The sequence below is a fragment of the Spodoptera frugiperda genome, chromosome 10, assembly GCF_023101765.2.
Source record: "Spodoptera frugiperda isolate SF20-4 chromosome 10, AGI-APGP_CSIRO_Sfru_2.0, whole genome shotgun sequence".
NCBI lineage: Eukaryota > Metazoa > Arthropoda > Insecta > Lepidoptera > Noctuidae > Spodoptera > Spodoptera frugiperda.
The window spans coordinates 1,705,539-1,729,996 of record NC_064221.1 but is presented as its reverse complement, the minus strand read 5'-3'; the positions used below and the strand labels follow the sequence as shown (position 1 = coordinate 1,729,996).

General features: G+C 36.3%; 1 protein-coding gene across 1 annotated transcript in view; it reads left to right on the top strand.

Moving 5' to 3' along the window:
- The first annotated feature begins 21,406 nt into the window (after nt 1–21,406).
- Nucleotides 21,407–24,458, top strand: part of LOC118277477 (neuropilin and tolloid-like protein 2) — a 223,068-nt gene continuing 220,016 nt past the window's right edge. Inside the window, exon 1 of the mRNA XM_035596295.2 lies at nt 21,407–21,744. The gene's annotated coding sequence lies outside the window, so the exon portion shown is untranslated. The remainder of the gene's footprint in view (nt 21,745–24,458) is intronic.

Below are 24,458 nucleotides of genomic sequence, written 5' to 3'. Positions count from 1 at the left end.
CTTATAACACAAATGGAGAAAAGTGGGTAAAACTGCGGGCCACTACAACAGCATTCAGTCATTTAACTTTTTAACAATGAAATATAATAATATTTTATTGTATACGGAATCTGACATAAAATAAAACGGTTCACGCTTCAAGCACTTTTTATTTAAGTTTAATTAAAACATTGTCTTTGTTCAGTAGTAAGATGCTGCCGTCCTACTTACCCAGTTTGGGTATGGGCAGAAGTGTCCGAGTTTAATTCATAATTTTTAATTAATAAGTACAGTACTATGTATTGTTGTTGTTTAGATAGTCTAGTCTTAATTCTGTGGTATTTTTTTATTATAACTGGTCTTATAATTAGAAATTATAAATTGAAAGCCCAGGTTTCCTCGCGATGTTTTCTTTCACCGTTTGTCAGTGGTGTCTAAATAATCTTAGAAAGTACATATAACTCGGAAAAAGTCACATTGGTACTTGTAGGTTTCGAGCCTGTGAGCACATACATGAGAAGCGGGTGTCCTCTGTCAATGACCTCTGGGCCACCACGACTCTTTCGAAATTAAAAGCCCGATTTACTCGCAATGTTTTCTGTCACCGTTTGTCAGTGGTCTAAATAATTTTAGAAAGTACTAACTCGGAAAACTTGGTAGGCTTCAAACCCGCCTTACATGAGAAGCGGTTGTCTTAGACCTCTGGGCCAGTACTACAGGACTCATACTAGACCAAAAATGCACTCTAATTTTTTTTATGTTATCCTACTAATAAACGGATAACCTGATAAATTTGGAATAGGATTGCGCCTTCGTTAGCCCATCTTCTAAAATTCAACCCATTCTTTCAGGAAATAAGAAACGATATACCATGTAACATAATACAGGAATTCGCAGTAACATTTCTAGGTAATAAAGAAACGTAACTGGTCTAGAACGAGCGCCAGTACGTGAGTAGGCCCATCGCATTACTGACTATGTGCACATCAAAGTTTGCGAATGTACCAACTGGATATACGATTGTAGCTATTGTTGGTGGTCTAAGTTAAAAGAGAAGCGAAAATAAACTGATTGAAAAGTGTAAGTATTTTATTTTAAGTGTGGGAGACTCATGCTTCGGCATTGCTGGGCCGGCTCAACTGGAGCGATACCACGACCTCACAGAGAACCGACGTGAAACAACGCTTGCGTTGTGTTTCGTTGTGAGTACAGTACAGTTACAGTATAAGGAGATAAACGAGCAGACGTATCACCTGATGGTAAGCAATCGCCGCCACTCATGGACACCCGAAACACCAGAGGCGTTACAAGTGCGTTGCCGGCCTTTTAAGGGCTAAGAATTTAAAGGTGTGTCCAAACATCGCGCGGCATGCAAGCGCGGCTGCCGCGCGCGGCTTGCCGCGCTATGTTTGGACGACTGCCGTGCGCGGCAGCCGCGAGCTACCTGCCGCGCGCGACGTTCGCCGCGAACGGTGTTAGTGTCGCCGCACACGGGCCACACGCGACAGCCACAAGCGCCGCGACAAGAGGCAAGAAACGGCCACAAAAGTAGCTGAAGCGCGCGACATCCACTTGTGGCCGATGGTCGACTCTTGCGGTCGGGATTGTATCTCTGATATAAATAGTTCTATATCCATATTTATCTACCTATATGAAGCACAGACTACGTGGGTGCGTTATCGTTGGCTCCAACAGGTTTACTGAGGCAAGGGAGAGGGCGCGGAACCGCGCGTACCGCGCACAGTGGCGTGTGGCGGCTTTTTGTGTCGACGTTTAGTCGGACGGTCGCGGACCACAAGAAGCAAGCTGCGACGATTTGTGATTTGCGTGTGGTAGTTCATTTCGTAATAGATCCCTTCCAGATTCTTTTTCCTTTGTTGAAAGAGTGGTCGCATCCAACACTGCCTTTCTTTTATTCCTTCTTCTACGTAATTTTCGAATAATAAGCATAGCGACATTACACGCTGCGGGTCTGCGGACGGCGAGCAAGGGTAGCTCGCCGCCCGACCAGAACCAGACCCGTGCGTATGGCGCAAAGATCCAAACCACCACAGATGGGGCCCAGTAGGGCTGATGCCTGATCCGGAGCTGCGGACAACATAAAAGGTTACCGGGGCTCCGGCTCAAAGCAGGATACGGAACGGGGTGGTTTTTAGTCAGTAAGAGTCTGACACTCCCTCCCGAGACACCCAAAGGCGGGAGAAGTCAATAGATGATTTTCCCCCCTCAAAAAAAAAAACACGCGGCCGCTTTCATTGTAGTTTGAATACGAAATAAAGAGCGCGGCGTGTCTCGAATATGCCGCGCAGCACTGCCGCGCAGAAGGTTTAAACTAGTCGCGCGGCAAATTTGTATCCCGCGAATGCCGCGCGTAGCTGCCGCGCACTTTGCCGCGCCGTGTTTGGACACACCTTAAGGGTTGTTGGGGAATCGGGTACTCATACTACGATTGGTGATCTGAAACTAATGATTTCTTTTTATCATTTAATATTCATAAGCAGCCAGGTTCTTCTACCTCAAATCTAGTATTACCTGCAAAATACGGAAAGGGGCAAGGCACCAAAACTTACTGAACCCAATTTTAAACTCTATTGCCATTAAACTACATCTCATTTCCAGACCAATCTACACTTTATACCATTCAAAACAGAGTCTAAAATTCTTTGTACATAAAGAGATAGTTACTTGGAATGATAGTAATATATCGGATTGTAAAAGGCTGAAGATTTCTGAAACTTTCAGCCTCTGGGGAATGTAAGGATGGCTCAACATTAAGCTATGTTTAACCAGTATAAACTGACCTTTGAATGTGCGAAAGGGTCATATAAAGCGAGACCAACATAAGCTGGTTTTGTATAGATTGATGTGTATCCGTATATACGTTGTCTCAGTTATAGCGGGTGTTCGCTTTGTCATAGACTCTTTAACTTTTATGCTTGCCTGGTACTTTTGTGGTTGTTTCATTAGTTGTTAGAGGAGGTAAGTATTTGGTTACTAGCTTCTGCTAGCGGTTTCGCCCGCTTTTCCGTGGGATAAAAAATATTCTATTAGCCAAGTCAGCTCAACCTGTCTGTATACCAAGTTTCATCAAAATCCGTCCAGTAGTTTCAGAGTGATTAACTGACAAAGCATATAGGCCGATTATAGTCTGACATAGCATATTTTTATCACAAGATAACAAACAGTTTGAAACAATTTTCAACTTTACTTTGAAAAGAATAAAGTTTATAATTAAAGGTATCTTTAAGTACGGCAAAGATCTAAATAAATCAAAAACATAAAGAAAGCAACAAGTAGATAATTATTCTCTTCTTTACGAACGACGGCTTAAAGGCATCAAAAACAATAAAACAATAAATTGAATTGTAAATTTCGATCATTAATTCAATAATACGTATTAAGGAACTAATGCGACAATGAACGAATGTAAAATTAATTGAGTGAACGAATGAAATGAACGAACTGATGAATGGTTTGGGATTAAATGAAATATGGGTCGTCGGCGCGTCGTAAATTTGTTTTATTTGATCACTGACTTAAATGGATAATATTGTTTCTTTATTTTGCTTTTTATTTTTCTTTTTTCGTGTGTTGTCATTAAAACTGATTATTTCGTTGGATTAGTAGTCTATTTAGTGACTATTTATTTGTGTAGTAGAAGGTTTAAGAACAGAATTCTTATTAAAAACTGTAAGTCTGGAATTGTCCCGGAGATGCCGACTACCTAGCGGGTTACCAGGGCTCCGGCTCAAAAACAAGAGTAGAAACGGAGTAGTTTTTCAGAAGAGTCTGGCACTCAGCCATCAGAACCACAGATGGGACCCCGTAGGGCTGATACTAACCCGGACTGCGTACTACCTTCGGGTTACCAGGGCTCCGGCTCGAAAAACAGTGGATCGGGGTGATTTTTAGTCCATAAGAGTCAGACACTCTCTCGCCTCGCCCATAGGCTGGAAAAGTCATTGGATCCCATTTAACTTTAACTTAGGCATAGGATATGCACGGAAACGCGGGCGAAGCAGCTGTCAGAAGCTGTAGTAAGCCTATTAATAGCACTATACAGCATTATTATCCACTAAATACTAAAGTAGTGCTCAGTGTTTAGTTTCGCGTGACGCGACCGTGACGCGACCGTGACGCTACCGTGACGCGTCACGTCATTAGTGACACGGGGCAGGACGAGGGTCCGACAGTGAATATACTGCTTTACACATGACTCTTTAAAGGATTGCAAATGGATCTCTGTGGGATATTTGTGATGGTAAGGTTTTTGGTAAAGAAAACTATGTTTTTTTAAACTAAACCTTAACACGTTCACTGCGGATCACCCATAATCGGTCCGCCGCGGGACTTCCAGCTAGTGCGGACGCGAAATGTGAGAACTTTTCGCCGGTGCGGGACATGACAGGACATTATAGTATTGGCAGGCTCAATAAGCCCGCCACGCACTGTCTGAAAGTTTATGGCAGGCTTGTTTGGACCGCCACCGCACTAGGTGAATACATTTTATTATAATAAAATAGCCCCATAGTGGGGCCATTTTATTATAATAAAATAGCCCCATAGTGGGGCCATTACAAACGTCCGAATAGTTATAAGTCACAGATCTCTCGCTCAAATTCACACACTATAGAAGGAGATTCTATGTTTGACCTGTATATGTCTGTATGTTTGTGCGTGATTATCTCACGATTGACCGAATTTATATGCGGATTTAATAGAAGCGTTTGTTACAATTAAGTATTTTAACGGACTTCAAAAAGAGGAGATTGAAGTATTTTTAAACGTAGTTTACTGAAAATTATTATGTTTAATAATTTTATATAATACAAAAATGCTGTGGACTTCAGTCTAAACTTGACAAACTATTACGTTTGATGGCGAGAAGCGCTCATTAAAATTGATGTCCTATATTAAAATCTTTGTACCTATCTCTCGTTAAAACCAAATTGCACCACCAAAACTTGCTGAAATCAAATATCAAACTTTGTAGAAGCTTACCAACGAGTTCGAACCATAATACTCTAGAGTATTGTCTAGTTTTGTGGTGACTGAACTATTGGCAGTGGCTGATAGTGGAGAGTTTACAGCAGGAGTTAGTCAATGTTGTTGGTTGTTGTATTGGTGTGTTGAAATTTGTTGGTTTATATAAGGTTTTCTAAAAGTATCTCCCCCGGCTTTAATGGGAGTTAGTGTTGTGTTTGAAGATTACAATAGAAAATATAAGTTATTGATTATGAGTAATGTTTTTTTTTTCATACAAAACATCTCCAATATCTACGTATGTATTTGTTATGAAAAAATTATCATTTTTACTGACTCTGTCGCGTGGTCAATGAAAACAATTTCAATCAATAGTTTTCATTGAAGAAGCGACGTATCGTGCGTTTTTGGGAACTACTTTATGCAGAGTAGAGTCAATGTTTATTTAACTTCAAGCTTCGTATCTAAAGCTACAAGTTATACAAATCCAGTTTACCTGGTTACATGGTTTTTTTTTTTTTTAATATGTTTATTTACATTTGTTCTCCACGGACTTTTGGTCCGTGCCCTTGTCATACAATTTGTTTTTCTTTTTACAATAAATCTTATCAATATGGTATCTACCTTACACACTACAATTAACCACAACTATTAAATCTAGACACACGGCAGTGTGTCCGCCAAGTTCGAGCAAAAAAACCGACACACCGGCCGTGGGTTATATTACACGAACCATTTCGGGCCAAGTTCGACCCACCTATAACTCAAAATCTATTTTATCTACGCATATGAAATTTCTAGTATCTGTCGAGATCTACTTACTTATCTAAAATACAAAATTTCATTAATGTACCTATTGTAGATCTTGAGATATTGACGTCAGAAAATCGCTATTTTTACTATACACTCACTGACTGACTCACTCACTCACTCATCAAAAACCTAGACCACTTCCAATGGTCGTATTGACTTGAAATTTGGCATGGAGGTAGGTCTTTAGGTCAAGGTAAAGGAAAAAATCTGAAAATGGCCAAGTGTGAGTCGGTTTTAAAAATAATGAAGGTGTAAATTCATACCCCTAAGGAACTAAAACAAAAAAAATATCTATATCTTCCAATGGTCGTACCGACCTAAAATTCGTTACGAAGGTTTGTATTTAGTCAAAGTAAAGTAAAATAAGAAAAAAAGAAAATAAACCTTACAAAAATAAATGAAATCCCACCCAAAACATAAATGTGAAAGGATGCCAAGTTCGATAATATTGAAATGCTTCGCCTATAAAAGAAGTGAGATCTAAATAAGTACCAAGTTCCATACACAGACCTCAGTTAAAAATGATATAACTTGGCAAGTTTTAATAGAAAATTATATACTTGACTCATTGCGTTTAGTAGGTTTATAACAAAGTGTGTGAAAACTTGCCAACTTGTTATATCATTTTTAACTGAGGTCTGTGTATGGAACTTGGTACTTATTTAGATCTCACTTCTTTTATAGGCGAAGCATTAATATTATCGAACTTGGCATCCTTTCACATTTATGTTTTGGGTGGGATTTTAACTACAAAAATACTTACGATTGGTCACATGGTTACATTACAGTTTACATGGCCTCGCTTTGTAAGACCTTTTTGCACATTCACCGGTCAGTTTATACTGGTTATTCATAGCCTGTGTATCAAAGAAAAGTGACTAGGAATAAATATCGTTTAACCAACTAAAAGCGATTATCCAACCTATCCCTTAGGTCCCTTACTAGTTACAATAATATAATAAATGATTAACGTAAACAAATAAAATTCCTACTCATTATATGGCTATTTAATAGTAACGCGGCTAATGACGTCATCAATCATTCGCACAATGACCGGGAAATACAGCGGCCGGCTACACTGGTGATTTACAATGTTTAGTGTAAACGGGATATCACGACTCTTTCACTAGGAACAAGTATACATAGAGGTCTTTTGATCGATCACCTATTTGTTTACACATAACATGATAGAATAAAGCCCGAGTGAATAGGTTGCTTATGGGCAGACGTGCTCCATCGTAGGCCGCATCATCACTTACCATCAGGCGAGATAGCGGCCAAACGTCGGCCCATTTAACATAAAAAAAATAGAAGTAACGGTGGGCAGACTAAGAAATATTCATTTTTTAAGTGTGATAGAGCCATGCTTCGGCACAAATGGGCCGGCTCGATCAGGTTGAAGCTCACAGAAAACCGACGTGAAACAACGCTTGCGATGTGTGAGTGAGGTTACTGGAGGCCCAATTACCTCCCTTCCTAATCTTCCCAATCCCCGATTCCCCAACAACCCTTATATTCCTAACCTCCAAAAGGCTGGTAACGCACTTGTAACACCTCTGATGTTTCGAGTGTCCACGGGCAACGGCGATTGCTTAGCATCAGGTGATCCGTCTGCTCGTTTATCGGCTTATTACATAAAAAATAAAACAACTACACAAAATCTAATAGATACTATCTGTAAATGTCTGTTATTCATTATTTTATATATGTACCATCAAAAATCAATACACCACGTTTATATAATGTATATGTATATTTGGAATTTTGCTTCTATTTCCCAAAGTTACATACATTTCATAATATATCGGGGAGCGTTCCCATTTTTATTGAATTTCCCCCAGGCTTGGAAGTCATTTACTTTGGTTATAGTAATTCTGTTTGTCAGTCTGTCTGTTTGTTGATGCTGTTTAAAAGAGCTTCTATTGGCTGCTCTGAGTGATATATATGATCCTATTGTCTCTTTATTTGGTTAGTTTTGAAGTGGTTTTGTTGTGTTCAGTAATGATATGGGTGATTGGTAATATGGGTGGTTTTGGTTCCAAGGAGTTATTAAGTTTAAAGTGACGCAATTCTGATTCCTCTGTTGTCGCAGTTGTATATTGATAGCTCTGATGACTATTAGATGATCCGTCTACTCGTTTGCCTCGTGTTTCATAAAAAAGACTGTCATAATATATAGAATGGATTTATTTTAGGAACGGGAAATGGAGAGAATTAGAATGGGCTTGATCAGAGTGAGACCACACAGAAAACTGGTGTAGACCAACACCTTTTTTTAGAAAGGAAAATCATGCAATCACTTCTCAAGCCTTGGGTGAGGCGAGCGTGAGTGTTAGACTCTTATTGACTAATAATCATCCTATTCCTACTCCTGCTTTCCATCGGGCATCAGCCCTACTGAGCCACGGCCTTGGAGCAACGCGGCCTGCTCTATGGCCCCGTCTGTGGTGGTCTGGCTCTTTGAGTTGGTGTAGATCAATACCTTCGTTGTGTATCACCATGTGAGTGAGGTTACCTCTTCTAAGGCTAGCAATGAACACTAACTCCTCTAGTGATTTCGGAGCTGATTGCTTACCATCAGGTGATTTGTCTGTTTTTTTTTTGCCCACCTTTCCTGTAAAAAAGCAAATAACACCACGAAACAAGCCTATACCAAGTTGAATGCCAGTAGGTACATGAGTTTCGTCACCGGTAAATGAATTTTTGTGCAAATTACTATTCGCTGGTTTCTCAATAATGGTATTTTTTGTTTTTATGTACTTATGTGTGTCGTTTAGAGTTTTTGGGCATTCGATTTTAGTCATTATGGTTTTTAAAAGAGAGTTGAAATTCAGTTTAAGTTATTGACTTATAGTTTGAAAGAAACTCTAAAATGTATATTTCGAAAAATTTTGAGAAGGTTGAATTCGACAGTCTATAAGTGGCCACTGCTGACCAAAGGCCTCTTCTCGTACGCAGGAGGTTTGAGCATTAATCACCACGCTTGCTCAATGGGGGTTGGCGATTTCAAACTTATAAACATGTATTTCTAGAAACTGCATATAACTCGGAAAAACTCACATGGGTACTTTGCCGTTGGTAGGTTTCGAACCTGCACCCTCATGCATGAGAAGCGGACGTTTTAAACCTCCGGGCCACCACGACAGGTTTAACATACTTCTCAGAAATAATTAAATGAAAATATATGAATGAATACAAGTAACTTTTAAACAATATCATAAGTGATTAAGTTAAGTATAAGTTAGGATTAAGTAAACACAGTACATATAACAAAACCGTAGCAGACTTTGCTTAAGCATTAACTTAATAAGTAAGTATACTTAAGTTGATTAGTATTTTTATAACATACAAGATGATTGAGTAGATATAGTTCTCTTTCACTCGTATCGTCACGCTTTTTATCCCGAAGGGGTAGGCAGAGGTGCACATTACGGCACTTAATGCCACTGTGCAATGTACACCTACTTTTCACCATTATTTTGTGCCCGCTTTTTACAACTTATGTATGTTGTAAGTCCCATGTGATAAAGGGTGAGTCTATTGCAATATACCGGGCACAATTTCAAACTCCGTGCTATTGAGAACTTTACGAAAAACCGATATATCCCAGTAGTACTTTGCCCGACCCGGGAATCAAACTCGAGACCCTTTGCCCGGCAGTCGTAAGCACTCATTATTATGTATAAACTAGCTTTTTACAGCGGTTTCGTCCGCGTTTCCGTGGAATAAAAAGCCTATCACCCAAGTCAGCTTATACTCTATCTGTATACCAATTTCATCAAAATCCGTTAAGTAGTTTTTTTTACAAAACGAGCAGACGTATCACCTGATGGTAAGCAATCGCCGCCGCCCATGGACACTTGAAACACCAGAGACGTTATAAGTGCGTTGCCGGCTTTTTGGGGGTTAGGATTAAGGGATGTTCGGGAATTGGGAAGATTAGAAAGGGAAGAATTGGGCCTCCGGTAACCTCACTCACACAACGAAACACAACGCAGGCGTTGTTTCACGTCGGTTTTCTGTGAGGCCGTGTGGTACAGCGTGATTGACGCAGAAACATCCAAACAAAAATTTTCACATTTATAATATTAGTGTGATTGAACGTATTTTACTAAGTATAATCTTACATACTTAATCCTAACTTAGGTAAGTTATTGTAAAAAGTTTCTTTAGCTCGCTCGATTATACTTCATCAAGTTGGATTTAAGTTATAATACATGTATTGTAGAGTTATATACTTAAGTTATTGTTGTAATGGCGTCAACATGAGACTTACTGAAAGAAATAAGAAACTTAGGTCTGAAAATAACACATATAAATGTCACGAGAACGCGGGTGAAGCCGTTGGCAAAAGCTCTTTAAAATTTTCGTGAGACATACTAAATTAATTATTACGTTATTTGGCATACGCCCGAATAGTCAAATGCTACTCAATTTTAAATTGTACTTAAATATCGTGCTATCTTTGTAATTTTATAAAGAACTGATAGTGACAGAACTACACTTGAGAGCGTCTTAAAATTGAGTAGCGTTCGGGCATTACTCACGTAATTATTTGACGAAGAACTCGACTAGTTTCAAGCCATGCTAGAGGCTATAAGCTAGAGGAAAAACATAATAATTAACTATAAAGCTTATGTACTAAAAAATAATTATTTATGGACTAGCAAAGATAATAAAATAAAAGAAACCTTAAAATAACTATTGGATAGGTTGATATAAAAATACCTGATTCGATTATGTTCTAGTAAAGCAAGAGAAAACTAAATGCATAGCAAATTGAATTTCAGTCTGATTCGACGGATTCCTCTTGGAAACACATGGACTGATAATTGGAACGGCTAATAGTTTTTTTTTCACACCTCCAGAAACTCTTTTAAGCCAGGTTTTACAGTAGACACAACCATGAACACAGCGGAACACTGAAGATCCAGGGACAGTGGCGAGGTATTCCACATTAGGCACCCATTTAAATGGCACCTAAGCTAAGGTCACCCTGTGGAGATGTTCCACATAGGGCAACTATAGGTATTTTTCGTGGGTGCCATTTGTGGAATAATTTTATATTTTATTCCACATATGGCACCTGCCCATAAGTAGATAGTAGTGTTGAGAAGTTTACGTTTCTCAGCATGTTAAATAATATATGAATATGATCCGTAGAGTGTTTAAGTACTAGGACGTCATAAGCACGTTGGAGTTGACATCGTGTCTGTACACTGCTATATACTGAACTGAAAAACCACATTATATACCGGGACTTACCTTCTGGCTTACTTATGAATGATGAGTTAAGCTGCGACTCCGGCAAAGCGGTATTTTTAACACAACGGCACCAGTGCGACTGTCGCCGCAACGTGTGTCGCGGAAAGCTGCTCATGAATGTGCCTCTAGCATAGCTTGAAACTAGTCGAGTTCCTCGTCAAACAGTTAAGTGGGTAAGCCGATAATATAATAAATAACTTTTTAAACTAACATGGTCACTAACACTAATATTAGAACTTGAGACGGGATATTTACCATGTTTATTTATGTCTATGAGTTTCTGATATTTCGGCACTGTTGCAAGCGCTTAGCTACAAAACAATTCCGATAACATAATAATAAAAAAATCTGTAGTTATAATTCAACGTCTATAAACGCATTAATCTCCCGTATATTCTCACTTCCTGAGTCGCAGTGACTTCACAAATTGGCGATGAGGTATTCAGAGATGAGGGAATTTTTCACCGAGACCATTAATATCGGGAGGAGGGGGGAGCAAGACTGCTTCGGTGATTGTGGGGATTATGACTTGTGAGTTCAGTGTTCGGTTCATAGTGTCAGGTTATTGTAATGTAATTAGTTGTTGGAATAGTATTTGAAATTCTAGATTATTTTAAAGTATTAATTTTTTTAGTCTCTTAATATAAAGCATTGCAAAACAGCTTTGCTTGCATCGTTAGCGTGGTGACTTGACAACTGGCTGCCGCCAATGTATAGCGGGTTCGATTCCTCATTCCAACTCTTTGTGTGATCCACTATTTTTTGTTTTGGGACTAGATGTCGCGTGTATGTGAATTGTACACACCCTCTACACAGGAAAAGATTATATGTGGGGCAACGTTTTTTTAGAAAGCGTATTTTTTCTGCGTACTTTCTTTAACTGAAGTGTGACTGCCTTTCAGCATTTCAGTTACATTCTTGTATCGTATCAGAAAAAAAAACACTTTGATTTTCGAAATTTCAAATATTAAAATAAATTATCTCAATAGGTATAGTATAGGTAAGGTAACTAATAACTTGAGGTATCAAGGGGAAAATAAGGTGTCATGTTGAGTTTTGAGAAATTTCGAAATATCCAGTTTTGGCAGTTCTGAAAATCGAACCTCAAATCAAAGATCAAAAGCAAATCAAAATATGAAACATAAAGCCTCTTGGAAACAGTATCAAATACTGTAATAATGTTGTATGTTTATAAAACAAATCCGTTTTAATTGATATCCTAAACTTTCAGCTGTTGGAACTGAAAAGGTCCTGAAAGTTGGTACAATTTGGAATTTCACCAAGTATCGTATTACCGTTTCATAATTACAGCTTTTGATAAAACAAGAAATAATTAATCTTTCTTCGAAGAAGTACGGGTATCATGTAGACTAGCAAATACATTCGGTTTCGATTACATCCTGTAACTAAATAATAGCCAAATATCTCAAGAATACCAAAGCGGTGGCACACGCAAGGCACTTTGCACATAATTATACAAAGTCAAAGTAAGGATTTATTTTAACTAATCTTTAATTAGGCACTTTTTAAACGTGATATTGAATTGTTCGTCAGTCTGTCTATCAGTGAAGCTAAGGTCGTTTTAACCTTGTAACCTTGTGTACCTTCGAATGGACAATCAAATATAATATTTAGCCAATTACATTGTGATGGGATTCACATCCATTGAGATTAGTGTTTACCAGACAGACAAACTCCCTGCTATTGCTGAAATTGCCCATAGGATCATATCTTGCTCACAGTCAACTCAAGTCGATACACAACACATGGACACGAACACACTCTATGACGAGTTAATTGGTAGTGGACTCCAGTGTAGGGAGCCAGTTACGATAGATTTGACTGGTGAAGATACCGTACACATCTCCCCCTTTAAAAGTCACAACAAGTTAAAAAGTACATTAAAATTAATAAATTAATTAAAAGAACTCAGAAATCATTGCAAAAACAAAAATTAAAAAAAGTGATTCTGAGCTTAAGAAAAGATAGATGTAATTTAATTAAAGATCTTCAATCTTGCAACAGTGAACTTGATCACTGTAGAACAATGTATGATACTGACATTCAGAGCCTTCACAAGGATTTATTTAATAAGGAAGGTATGCTGCGGGACATCTTTGATAAATATAAGCAATCCCAACAACAGTTGAGTGAACGCCTGCTGGAGGCCTCGGAGCTGATGGATATGGTGAAGTACAACGCAGAGAGGTATGAGTCATTGGCAAATGACCTACAATGCAGTTGTGTGAACCAACCTCAGCCTCCTGAGACTTCAATAACACCGGTACCAACTCAAATAAAATTAAGTAAAACTCAGTCAAATAGTAAAATTAACTATAAAGCATGTGTATATAGTGATGAACTAGGTTCCGGATTTGGCCAAATGATGTATGATCATCTTGATCATAGCTACATAAACAATAGTTACCACAATATGAGTTATAACAAAATTATAGAACAAATAACTCATACAGATTTGGATGAAGAATCAGTTTTGGTCTTAATGGTAGGTAACAGTTTAGGATTAACAAGGGGGATGTTGTGAATGGTGTGGACACCTTACTAAAATTAAATATAGGGAAAATAATTGTATGCGCTTTCCCATATTCAAATACACTTTCTTATTCAAAAAATAAGTACATAGGTGTACTAAATAGCATATTATATAAATTGACATGTCAAAATGAAAAACTTTTATTTTTTGACACTAATAAATTTATTAGTAATCTTATATTTACCAAGAAAGGTATACACCTTTCAAAAAAATGTAGACAGAAAATTGCTATACTTATAGCAAATAATATTAACTCTGTTATAACTAATATAACAGATAGTAGTTTTAGTGACAAATCTGTGCTGTCTAGAGTGTCTAACAGCACAGAGACACTAGGTTTAAACTAGATTATAAGACAACAGAAGGTACCTTTATAAATCATATTAATGATAAGGTAAATTCTAGCAATACAAAACCATCTCAGAATAATAATACACAGGAGCAGCACAACTTAAAATTATTTTATATTAATATTCAAGGCTGTTCATCAAAAATTTTAGAATTAGAGCTGTTTTTAGAAAAAACTAAGTATGATATAATTTGTCTATCCGAGCATTGGTTAAAGGAGGACCAACTAACATCTTTAAATTTAGAAAATTACAAGGTAATTAGTAACTTCAGTAGAAAGCAAATATTACATGGTGGGTCCCTAATATTAGTTAAAAATAGTATTAAATCTAAAGAAAGGAAAGATATTGTAGCACTTTCAGTTGAACACACCATTGAGTTGTCCTGTGTTGAGCTGGATAGACATGTTGTAGTTTGTGTATATAGACCACCTAATTATCAGAATCTTGCTTTATTTGATTCTGTCATGGAGGATGTTTTAAGAAAGGTTTCTATTAGTCACAAATCAGTAATTGTATGTGGAGATTTCAATATTAATTTATTAGAAAATAGTACAAACAGTATGGAATTGTTAAATTTATTTGGATCATTTGATTTAAAAAATATTTTTTTAGAACCAACTAGAATAACATCCACTACCGCCACCTGCATTGATAATGTTTTCTGTAATTGTGATTACAAAGAAAAACATATTATAAATAGCTTGCCATCTGACCACTGTGGACTAATGGTTGCGTATAGCTCTTATTTACCTTTGCTAAAAACTCAAATAAGATTTAGACAAACTACATTTAAAAATTTGGAGAAATTAAATAATTCTTTAGCTACTAAATTAAGTATAAAAACATTTGATATTAGTAATGTGAATAACTTGTACAATGATTTCTTTGAATTATTAAACAAGGAATTTAACAATATTTTGCCAATCAAAAATAAAGATATTCATACCAAATTTGTATTTAGCGATTGGGCTACTGTAGGTATTAGGAAGAGTAGAGATAAACTTTTTGACCTTTATGGCATGAAACCATATAATAACGACCCCCTTTTTCAACAATATGTAACATCGTACTCAAAGACTTTTAGATTAGTGTGCAAAGCCGCAAAACGTCTTTATATCAGCAATAAAATAAAATCAGCTGATGACAAAATAAAGACAACTTGGAAAATAATACAAAATAAGACTGGTAGGAAAAAATTACATAATTCGGAAACTAACTTAAGGTCTGAAAATGGACAAATTTCCTCAAATTATGATGTAGCACAGGAATTTGAAAATTTTTTTACTAATATTCCTATTAAAATAACTAGAGATTTAAATTCTTCAGCCGCACTCTCAACTAGTTTGCTTAAAAAAAATGTAAAAACATGTCAAGATGATTTCAGTTTTCAATATACGAATCCTCTAGAGATCGTTAAAGTTTTTAAAGAAATTAAGATAAAATCAACTGAGGATCTTTGGGGACTATCGGTGAAAGTCTGTAAAACAATTATTCATACTATAGCGCCCTATCTGGCTATGATTTTTAATAAAAGTATAGATGACGGGGTTTTCCCTGACCTTATGAAATATAGCAAAGTTATCCCACTATTTAAAAGCGGTGAAACCACAGAACCTAATAATTATAGGCCTGTATCTATTCTGCCAGTCCTCAGCAAGGTGTTTGAAAAGTTGATATTGTCTCAGATGCTTCATCATTTTAATAAAAACTCTATCTTCCACCATCAGCAATATGGTTTCACTAAAGGTCGTTGTACAACTGACGCCGGTGTTACTTTAATGAAAGAAATATTTGGTGCCTGGGAGGAAGCACAAGATGCCATAGGTGTTTTTTGTGACCTCTCAAAAGCATTTGATTGCGTTGATCATGAGACACTTTTGCTGAAATTAAATCATTACGGGATTAGAAACACTGCGCTCCGTCTATTGAAATCATATTTAGAGGATAGGCAGCTGAAAGTTCATATAAACGGGGTTAATTCACAAGGGTCTGAGATAAAAATGGGCGTTCCTCAGGGTTCAATATTGGGTCCTTTTCTTTTTTTAGTCTACATTAACGATTTGCCACTCATATTCGAAAATGAACCAAAAATGGTGCTGTTTGCAGATGATACATCATTGATTTTTAAGATAGGTCGACGTATGAATAATTTTGACGACGTAAACAGCTCCATTCTTCAAGTCTATAATTGGTTTACTATTAATAACTTGGCGCTTAATGAGAAAAAAACCAAATGTATTAAATTTTGCTTGCCAAACGTACAAAATAACGAATGTTATGTTGCTTTGAACGGACAAAAGTTGGAATTTGTTAAGGAGACTATATTTTTGGGTATCACACTAGATGACAGATTACAATGGGGGCCCCACATAAAAGCACTTTCGGGGAGACTAAGCTCCGCTGCTTATGCAGTCAGACAAATTAGGCAGCTAACGGATGTAAATACAGCAAGGCTTGTTTATTTTAGCTATTTCCACAGCATAATGTCTTACGGCATTTTGCTGTGGGGTCGGGCCGCGGATGTAGAATCAATTTTTATTTTGCAAAAGCGAGCTATTCGAGCAATATATAACTTGCCCCGTCGTGAATCTTTGAGAGAACTTTTTAAAACTATAAATATTCTTACAGTGCCTTCTCAATTCATTTACGAAAATATTATGTACGTAAGAAAAAATCAACAATTGTTTGAAAAAAGAAGCGACAGACACAATTTTAATACGAGAGGTAAAAATAAGTTGGCTATACCGCAATTCCGATTGTCCAAAGTGCAGAAATCCTTCATGGGTTTTTGTGTTAAATGTTATAATAAACTACCAACTACCATACTGAATCTGAACGAGAAAAAATTTAAATCTTGTATAAAGCGTGAACTGTGTAAACAGGCATATTATAAACTGTCAGATTATATTGAGGATAAAAATGCGTGGCAGCATGTTGGTCCGGCTCCACTGGACACTCGCTCACACTAGACAATGCTCAAATACGATCACTAGTTACACGTTAACTTAAAGTATTAATTTATTCCAATGCAGTCTAGGGATCCTGTGGCATCAAGCAGATATTTTTTTATGTGAAAGATTAAATTATATATTATTATTATTTGTATAGAAGCATTATTTCAAAATTGTAAGTGTACATATGTGGGCACTATGTTTGAAATAACCCGCTATTTTATTTTCTTTACAAATTAGTTTTATTGTCCAGTTAGTCTTGACGTATTGTAGTTACATTGTTCCTACATATATATACAATAGATAAATAGTGTATCAGAGAAATTGTAAAAAACTTCTTTTTTAAAAGAGTAACGATGGAGTTTCTTGCTCGTTCTTCTCCATTCGAAGCTACACTTTGGAACGAGCGCCTAGCTTCACTGACAGACAGACTGACGGACAATTCAATTTGACGTTTCAAAAGTGCCTTATTTAGGATTAATTGAAATAAATGCTTTGACTTTGACTTTGATTGATTATAAAAAGCCGAAAAATCTTAAGAAAATCACAAAATTGGCGGTATTTCCGAACCGATAGGACATTCAAAAAAAGAGCGCACCTAAGACTCCTCTGGTGTTACGGGTGTCCATGGGCGGCAGTAATCACTCACTATCAGGTAATCCGTATGCTCGTTTGCCTAATATTCAATAAAAATCTATCTCAGTACAGCACTTAGTCCATAAATTAATCAAACAAAACCCACCCTAACAAACGCAGCTTATCATAAAACTAGAATCTATTTTCCCGTGAATAGTGGTGGCTAATAATAAAACAGAGATAGTTCATAATAACTGGCGTACACGGCTTAACGTGGCTCGGTACACGCAATATTGGTTCCATACATCACCGGGCAGTAGGCAGCTTTGGTAGGGTGGGGCGCTACTTACAGCGGTGTTTGGAAATATTTATTTTCTTTCTTTTTTTTTTAAATAAACATTGCCTAACATTAGGATTTTCTCCTGTGTCGTGGATGTGTTTGCATAAATGTAATACAATTTCACATACACGTGACACCCAGACCCGGTACAACAATCTGTGGATCAGACAAAGATCTGTTCCGTGCGGGAATCGAAGACGCGATACGTTGCACGGTAGCCAGTTGCCCAGCCACCGCGACAACTGTGCGCCTATTGATTTAAGTGTGCATTGCAAAGAAGTTCGCAAATCGATTGTGAAAAAAATACGATGTTCCATTTTTCGTTATACATGACGAGTCGACGTTTGGTCACTATCTCGCCTGATGGCATGTGATGATGAGGCCTACTTTGGAGCACGTCTGCCCAAAAACAACCTATTCGCTTGACGTCACTACTAGGTACGATTAATATGTAGAAATTATGTATCTGCTACCGTTCCCAACTCCTAAATTTTGGTCTGGTGTTGACTCTGGTGTCTGGAGTTGGGAACGGTAGCAGATACATAATTTCTACATATTAATCGTATATCTAAGTATTGTTATCTTATATGACAAAATAAAAAAAAATACGTGTCTAATATATTTTCATTACCTAACTGACGGACTAAATAGATTTTTAATTTTCATACCTCGTCATCATCCCTATTATAACTACCTAATTATTATTTATCTCACATTTATAAGTGAACTCGCTGACACTGGCACCACACAATTTCGCGCCTCTCAGCATATTTAATACAGAATACTAAATATGAACAGTTTAGGAATTAGTTTTAATGTTGTATTAACTCTGTATCTATAATATCACCAGCTATTATCCCGGATTGTTGTGGGGTCAGTAGGATTACAGGGTTATTAATATATTGTGGCGAAACTTTGTATTGAATTTAGTATTTTAGTTGATATTTTGCAGCTGATTTTAGCTTTATTTGATGTTACATTAAAATTTGTTTCAATTTTCCATTGGCACCTAATCTATTTTAATTATTGTACTTAGTGTAAAATGTATAGAATAGAACTTAGTCAAGTGCATTTGAGCTGCGGGAGCCGCCGAGTCAACACCTCCTGACGATGCTCCGTGGAAGAGCGAAACATATGTCGAGTGGTATATTGCATGTTATGTGTGTGTTTTATGTTGCACCTCTGCTGCATATGCATTTAATTGCGGACCGGAGGGCTGTTAAAAAATACATGTATAAGTAAAAATACATGTCATGTAGTGTAAAATGAATAAGTTCAGAATTCAACATTATAAGAACGAAAATTATGTTTATTTAATTGTCTTTTTCTCTCATTGCAACGGAACGACTTTTGTATTGTGTAGATAGTTAAAAGACCAGTTCTCTTAGTACGAGTTTGTTTTGCGTTCGGCGCTCTGATTGGTTGATTCATTCGTACCGGCCAATCATAACACCTCTACAATATTACTAATACAATACAATAATCTACAACACAAATGGTGAAAAATGAGTGTACATTGTACAACGGCATTACGTGCCGTAATGTGCACCTCTGCCTACCCCTTCGGTGATAAAAGGCGTGACGTTGCTATCGAAAGCACGAAGTCTTTAATTGTCAGGGGTACTAAGCAATATAAGCCTGCCATTTACATGGGACTCAAGATAATTTGAAACCTCTTTATAAAGTTATTGCGACCTCTAATTTCTTCCTCACAGTTATGACATTGGGTCCCTCTGTCGCACCTCGAACCGTTATTTTATGTTAATATTGAAAGGAAACGTGACGGACATACTGACAAGCGAACTCGCGAAATGTATTTAAACTTTTAATATTGCGACCCGAATTTGTTATTTATGTTTATATGTGTATGGTATATAAGGCTCAGTTCATCGCATATACGTATGTTTTTTGACATTATGTATGTTTTTATAATTTTTTGCATGATGTGGCCTCCTATAATTGAGGAAGCACATAGTTTTAATATTGATTGTATTGTTATTCGTGTGTTTCTATGTGACACAGATTCAGCTAAGCTATGTTTTGTATATAGTAAGATGACTGCTATGGATGGCTTCCCTACTATCCATCCATCGCATACTCGAGCTGCGTATCGTCCTCGCACAACTACAGCGGCAGCGCATCTTACAGCTACATAGATTAGTATCAGTGGAGACGGTCCCATAGTTTCACAGATTAGCTATTACATCTTTGCAGCAGCAACATAGCACATTTCTGCTTGAAAAGCACTCTAAACCTCTTCAATTTTCACGTAGAATATCAAATATTACAAATACATAAATATAACTGACTGCCTCGTTGGCCGAGTGGTTGCAAGTGCGACTGCCGCGCCAGGGGTCTCGGGTTCGATTCCCGGGCGGGCGAGGTATTACTGGGTTTTTTTCGGTTTATCGACAATTTCTCAGTGGTATCACGGAGTCTGGAAATGTGCCCGGTATATGGCAATAGGCTCACCACCTATTACATGGGACTTACAACATAAATTGTGAAAAGTGGGTGCCACTTTACGTGCCATAATGTGCACCTCTGCCTACCCCTTCGGGGATTAAAGGCGTGACGATATGTATGTACATAAATATAAGAAACTCATTACCGAACAAAACAAGTATGAAACAATTACAATGTAACTCCCAAACTGTATTGGATCAGCATTAAAGTAAAATTTTAACAAAGTTCTTCTCACAAAGTTAGTTATTTTAACCTTTTGACATGAGATATTCTTGATATGTTAACATTTTGTTTGAGTTTCTCTTCTTGTTATCTGTTATTTGAGCAAGTGTTGTAGAGTTTAAGGTTTGATTTCCATATTGAGCCAGGTGTTGGGTTTGTTCTATTTTCAGTACCTAGTAATATTGACTTGGAAAGGTATTGAAATTCGGTACTGTGTGTGGTATCAAAGTCAACGTCAAAGTCAAAGTATTTATTTGTGAAATATATGGTGTATTAGAGGTTGCTATACATGAATAGATCCTACTATATATATTTTATTAAACAATATGATAAATAAATTATTATATAAAAGAAAATAAAATAAATGCCAATATAGCGTGATAACAGTCAAATACTAAAAACTCTCTAATAACAAAAATTCTAATAAATATCAGTGCCACAGTATATACCATAAAAAACTAATCCTAAAATAGTCACGTTCCAAAAAATTTAAAGGTTTTTTTATTTGTCCAAACCTCATTTAAAATTGTATCCCATATTTAATAAAAAAATAGTACTACTGGCTAATTATGTAGTTATACATCCTATATACCTAGGTACCTTTTCCTCGAATTACAATATATGTAGTTAGAAGGTCCTATAAATTCAGCATCCATTTCTGAAGTTATTCATGAAAACCCCACTTCAGTAGCGGCTAAAGATAAACATATTGACAGTAACGAATAGGTGTAGCTAATATATTAACATAATACATCTCACAAAGCTTTTCACGCGTTCAAAATGATGTATTCAAATAATCTTAATTCAAAGCCCAAGACTGCATTCACTAATATCCCAGAGACGACAGAAAGAGACAAAAATAGTCCTCCCTTTCCCCCTGAAACATATACCTTTTCATGATTACTTCAGTCGCGTCGCGAAACTAGCGGAGATCGGTCGCGTCTCGCGAACACAGAGTCGACATAAAAAAATTATACCCAAACACGTGTGATTCGAATTCGATAAATTCAAAAGTGACGTTTCAACTTTTTAATTTTATAGTTACATCGTAGTGTTGTGCCTGTAAACAGCCAATGGAAAGTTTGTTTGAAAAAGTTTTTATTGATGTATGAAAAAAGTAAAATTGTAGTGACTTTGTCGTGGTTGCCAGATTATTAAGATTAAAATAACCTGGCATATTTTGGTCGAGGACACAGTATCGCGAGACAGTTGAACTGTACTTGATATATGGATCGCAGTTTTCGTGTGAGTAGACATAACTATATCTATTTTTTAACTCACAACTCTGACAGATTCGGTGCAAAAAAAATTGGAATTTTTATTTTCAGTCAACTGATTTTTCTTTTCTGTTTTAGTATAGTGTGGTCGTTTGAAAAGGGTTTTTAAATGAATAGAGTCATGGTTTAGTTTTGATTGTTTTATGTCAATTTTGTATGGAGGTCGATTGATCTTACGTTAAGATTTAAGTAGACGAGTGTAGCTTTGCTAGTGCTCTAGGTATGTTAAATGAAAAAAAAATCATCATGGTAGAGGGATTTTATCTTGACATCTCATTAAGGTATTTTCTAAGGTACATTAAAACAACGTCATTTTATTTCACTATGAGCTACATATTTATTTAAAGTAAAATAGTATAACATTACAGTCATCAAACCAAAGCGTTATACATTTCATATACTAAATTAAATTCGAGAAAAAATAATAAAGGCTTAAATAACACATACATTTTGAGCGTTCAAATAAAACTTTTATTTAATAATAAGTACTAAAATATTACATAGGACTTGTTTCACAATATTTGGATAACCACTATGTATCACATACCTTTGAATTAAGAACGTAATTTGTATGCACTATCTGTCACATAAGTTTATCGGGCACTTATATGAAGGTGGTGAAACAGGCGCTTAGTAAAATCTACTATTTCAGAACTCTAAAAAATATAGAATCAGGCATCTAATAAGTGTCAAGCCTACTAAGAAATATTCTAGATATATGAATTAATCATGTTCTCTACCAATATATTAGTAACCGTCGCGTCGTACTTAGAATAATTTAATGATTACTTAACCCAGTCCTTAGCAATTGTTTTCGGAACAAAATCGTTACTAAGGAATAGTTTAAGTAATCATTAAATGTCTCTGAGTGCGGCAGTAAGACATCTAAGTCTAAGTGTAATTGATTAAGTCATTGTTTGTTCTTAATTTTATTAGATTTTCTCGGCTTCTATTGATCCTAGCGTGATGTTTTATAGCCTATAGCTTTCCTCGATAAATGTACTATTCAACACAAAAAGAATTATTCAAATCGGACCAGTAGTTTCGGAGATTAGCGCGTTCAAACAAACAAACTCTTCAGCTTTATTATATTAGTATATAGATAGATTGTATTAAGTCCGTTCGCATGTACACAAATTCTAGTTAAAAGGGACTCCTATTATTAGCTTTAATCTCTCTTAATCTAAAATTCCCATAATATTGTAAATTATATGTAAAGCTATTGATTTTCTCAATAAATAAATAAAGACAAAAAATGGTACATTTTGTTATATGCCCAACAAAAAGAAAACTACTACACATGTTTTATTAAAATCTATTCAGGCATTCGAGAGAGTTTAGGGTAAAACGAATATAGGAACAAAAGGCAGGCGTAGGAAAATAGGTACCCTTTTTATATTGTTTTGTACCTAGTTTGATAAAATAATAGGTGTTTTTCAAGACTTAACCGTAGCTATGAATATTATTTTTTTATTTAAGTACGTGGCCCTACAGTAGGATTTTCTCCTGTGTCATGGGTGCGTTTACAAACATACAAGTTCATATTATTATACTTATGACACCCAGACCCGAAACAATAATCTGTGATTTGATGATACTTCATCATCAACTTCGAATTTAAGTATAAAATTCCTTTCTGTTTTTTGACTGATCTATGATTTTATATAAATCATCATGACAGTCCACTGTTGGAATATTATCCTCCTCTGCTTAAGAGATTGACTGATTTTGACTGATTTCACCCTTAGGGCCGATTTTTGCAACGCCAGATAACTTTACCAGAGGAATAATTTTCAATTTTTTGACAGTTCTACCATACAACAACTGTGATACATTTTATAAGAGTTATTTGTTGAACGAGATCGACTTGGGATATTTAAAACTTGGGTTATTTACTGAACTGAATAAAACTAATCGCGTATAATAATGGAACAATTACAGTACTTGCTGCTCATATCAAAAACTTATTAATCCCATACATTATAAAATACTTAAACATTTGTTGATTGAAAAATTGGCCCTTAGAGGAAAATTGGTTAGTAAAAATCGGATGTAATACCATGTAGAGCAATAGGAAATATAGTGAACTTATAAAAAAATATGATAATGATCTCCACACTTGACAAGCAGGCTGGAGATTGGAATTTAAAAGCTGATGCTCAGTTTCTATCAAAAGTATAACTATGTAGCTCCTTAGTCACTTCTTACAACACCCAAGTTAAACAGCTTAATACAAAACGATTTAAAACCAATAATAATAGTGTTTTTACCACAAATATATTAAATAGGATAGCTCCTAAATCCGATAGCATGGATCACTGGGCATGGTCGGAATTGGGGCACATTGGCGAAACGTGTCCGGAATTAGCATAAGGGATGGAATGTCTTCGGCCCAAAAATTCACTATTTCTTCGCGAAAAAATGTCAAAGATAAGACATATTAGGGATTGAAAATGTTTCCCATGATATGTTATAAATTAGAGGATAATGTGTAAAGAATACGATTTATTATTAGAACATATATGAAATGTACTCATACATGCATACGTCTCTCTCCCATGGGGGTAGGCAAAGACTATGGAGTGCCAATTGCTACGAATCTTATTGGTTGGCGCGTTGACTGGGTAATCGGCTGCCGTGCGATGTGTAGCTGGTTCGATTTCCGCACCGAGAAACTCGTTG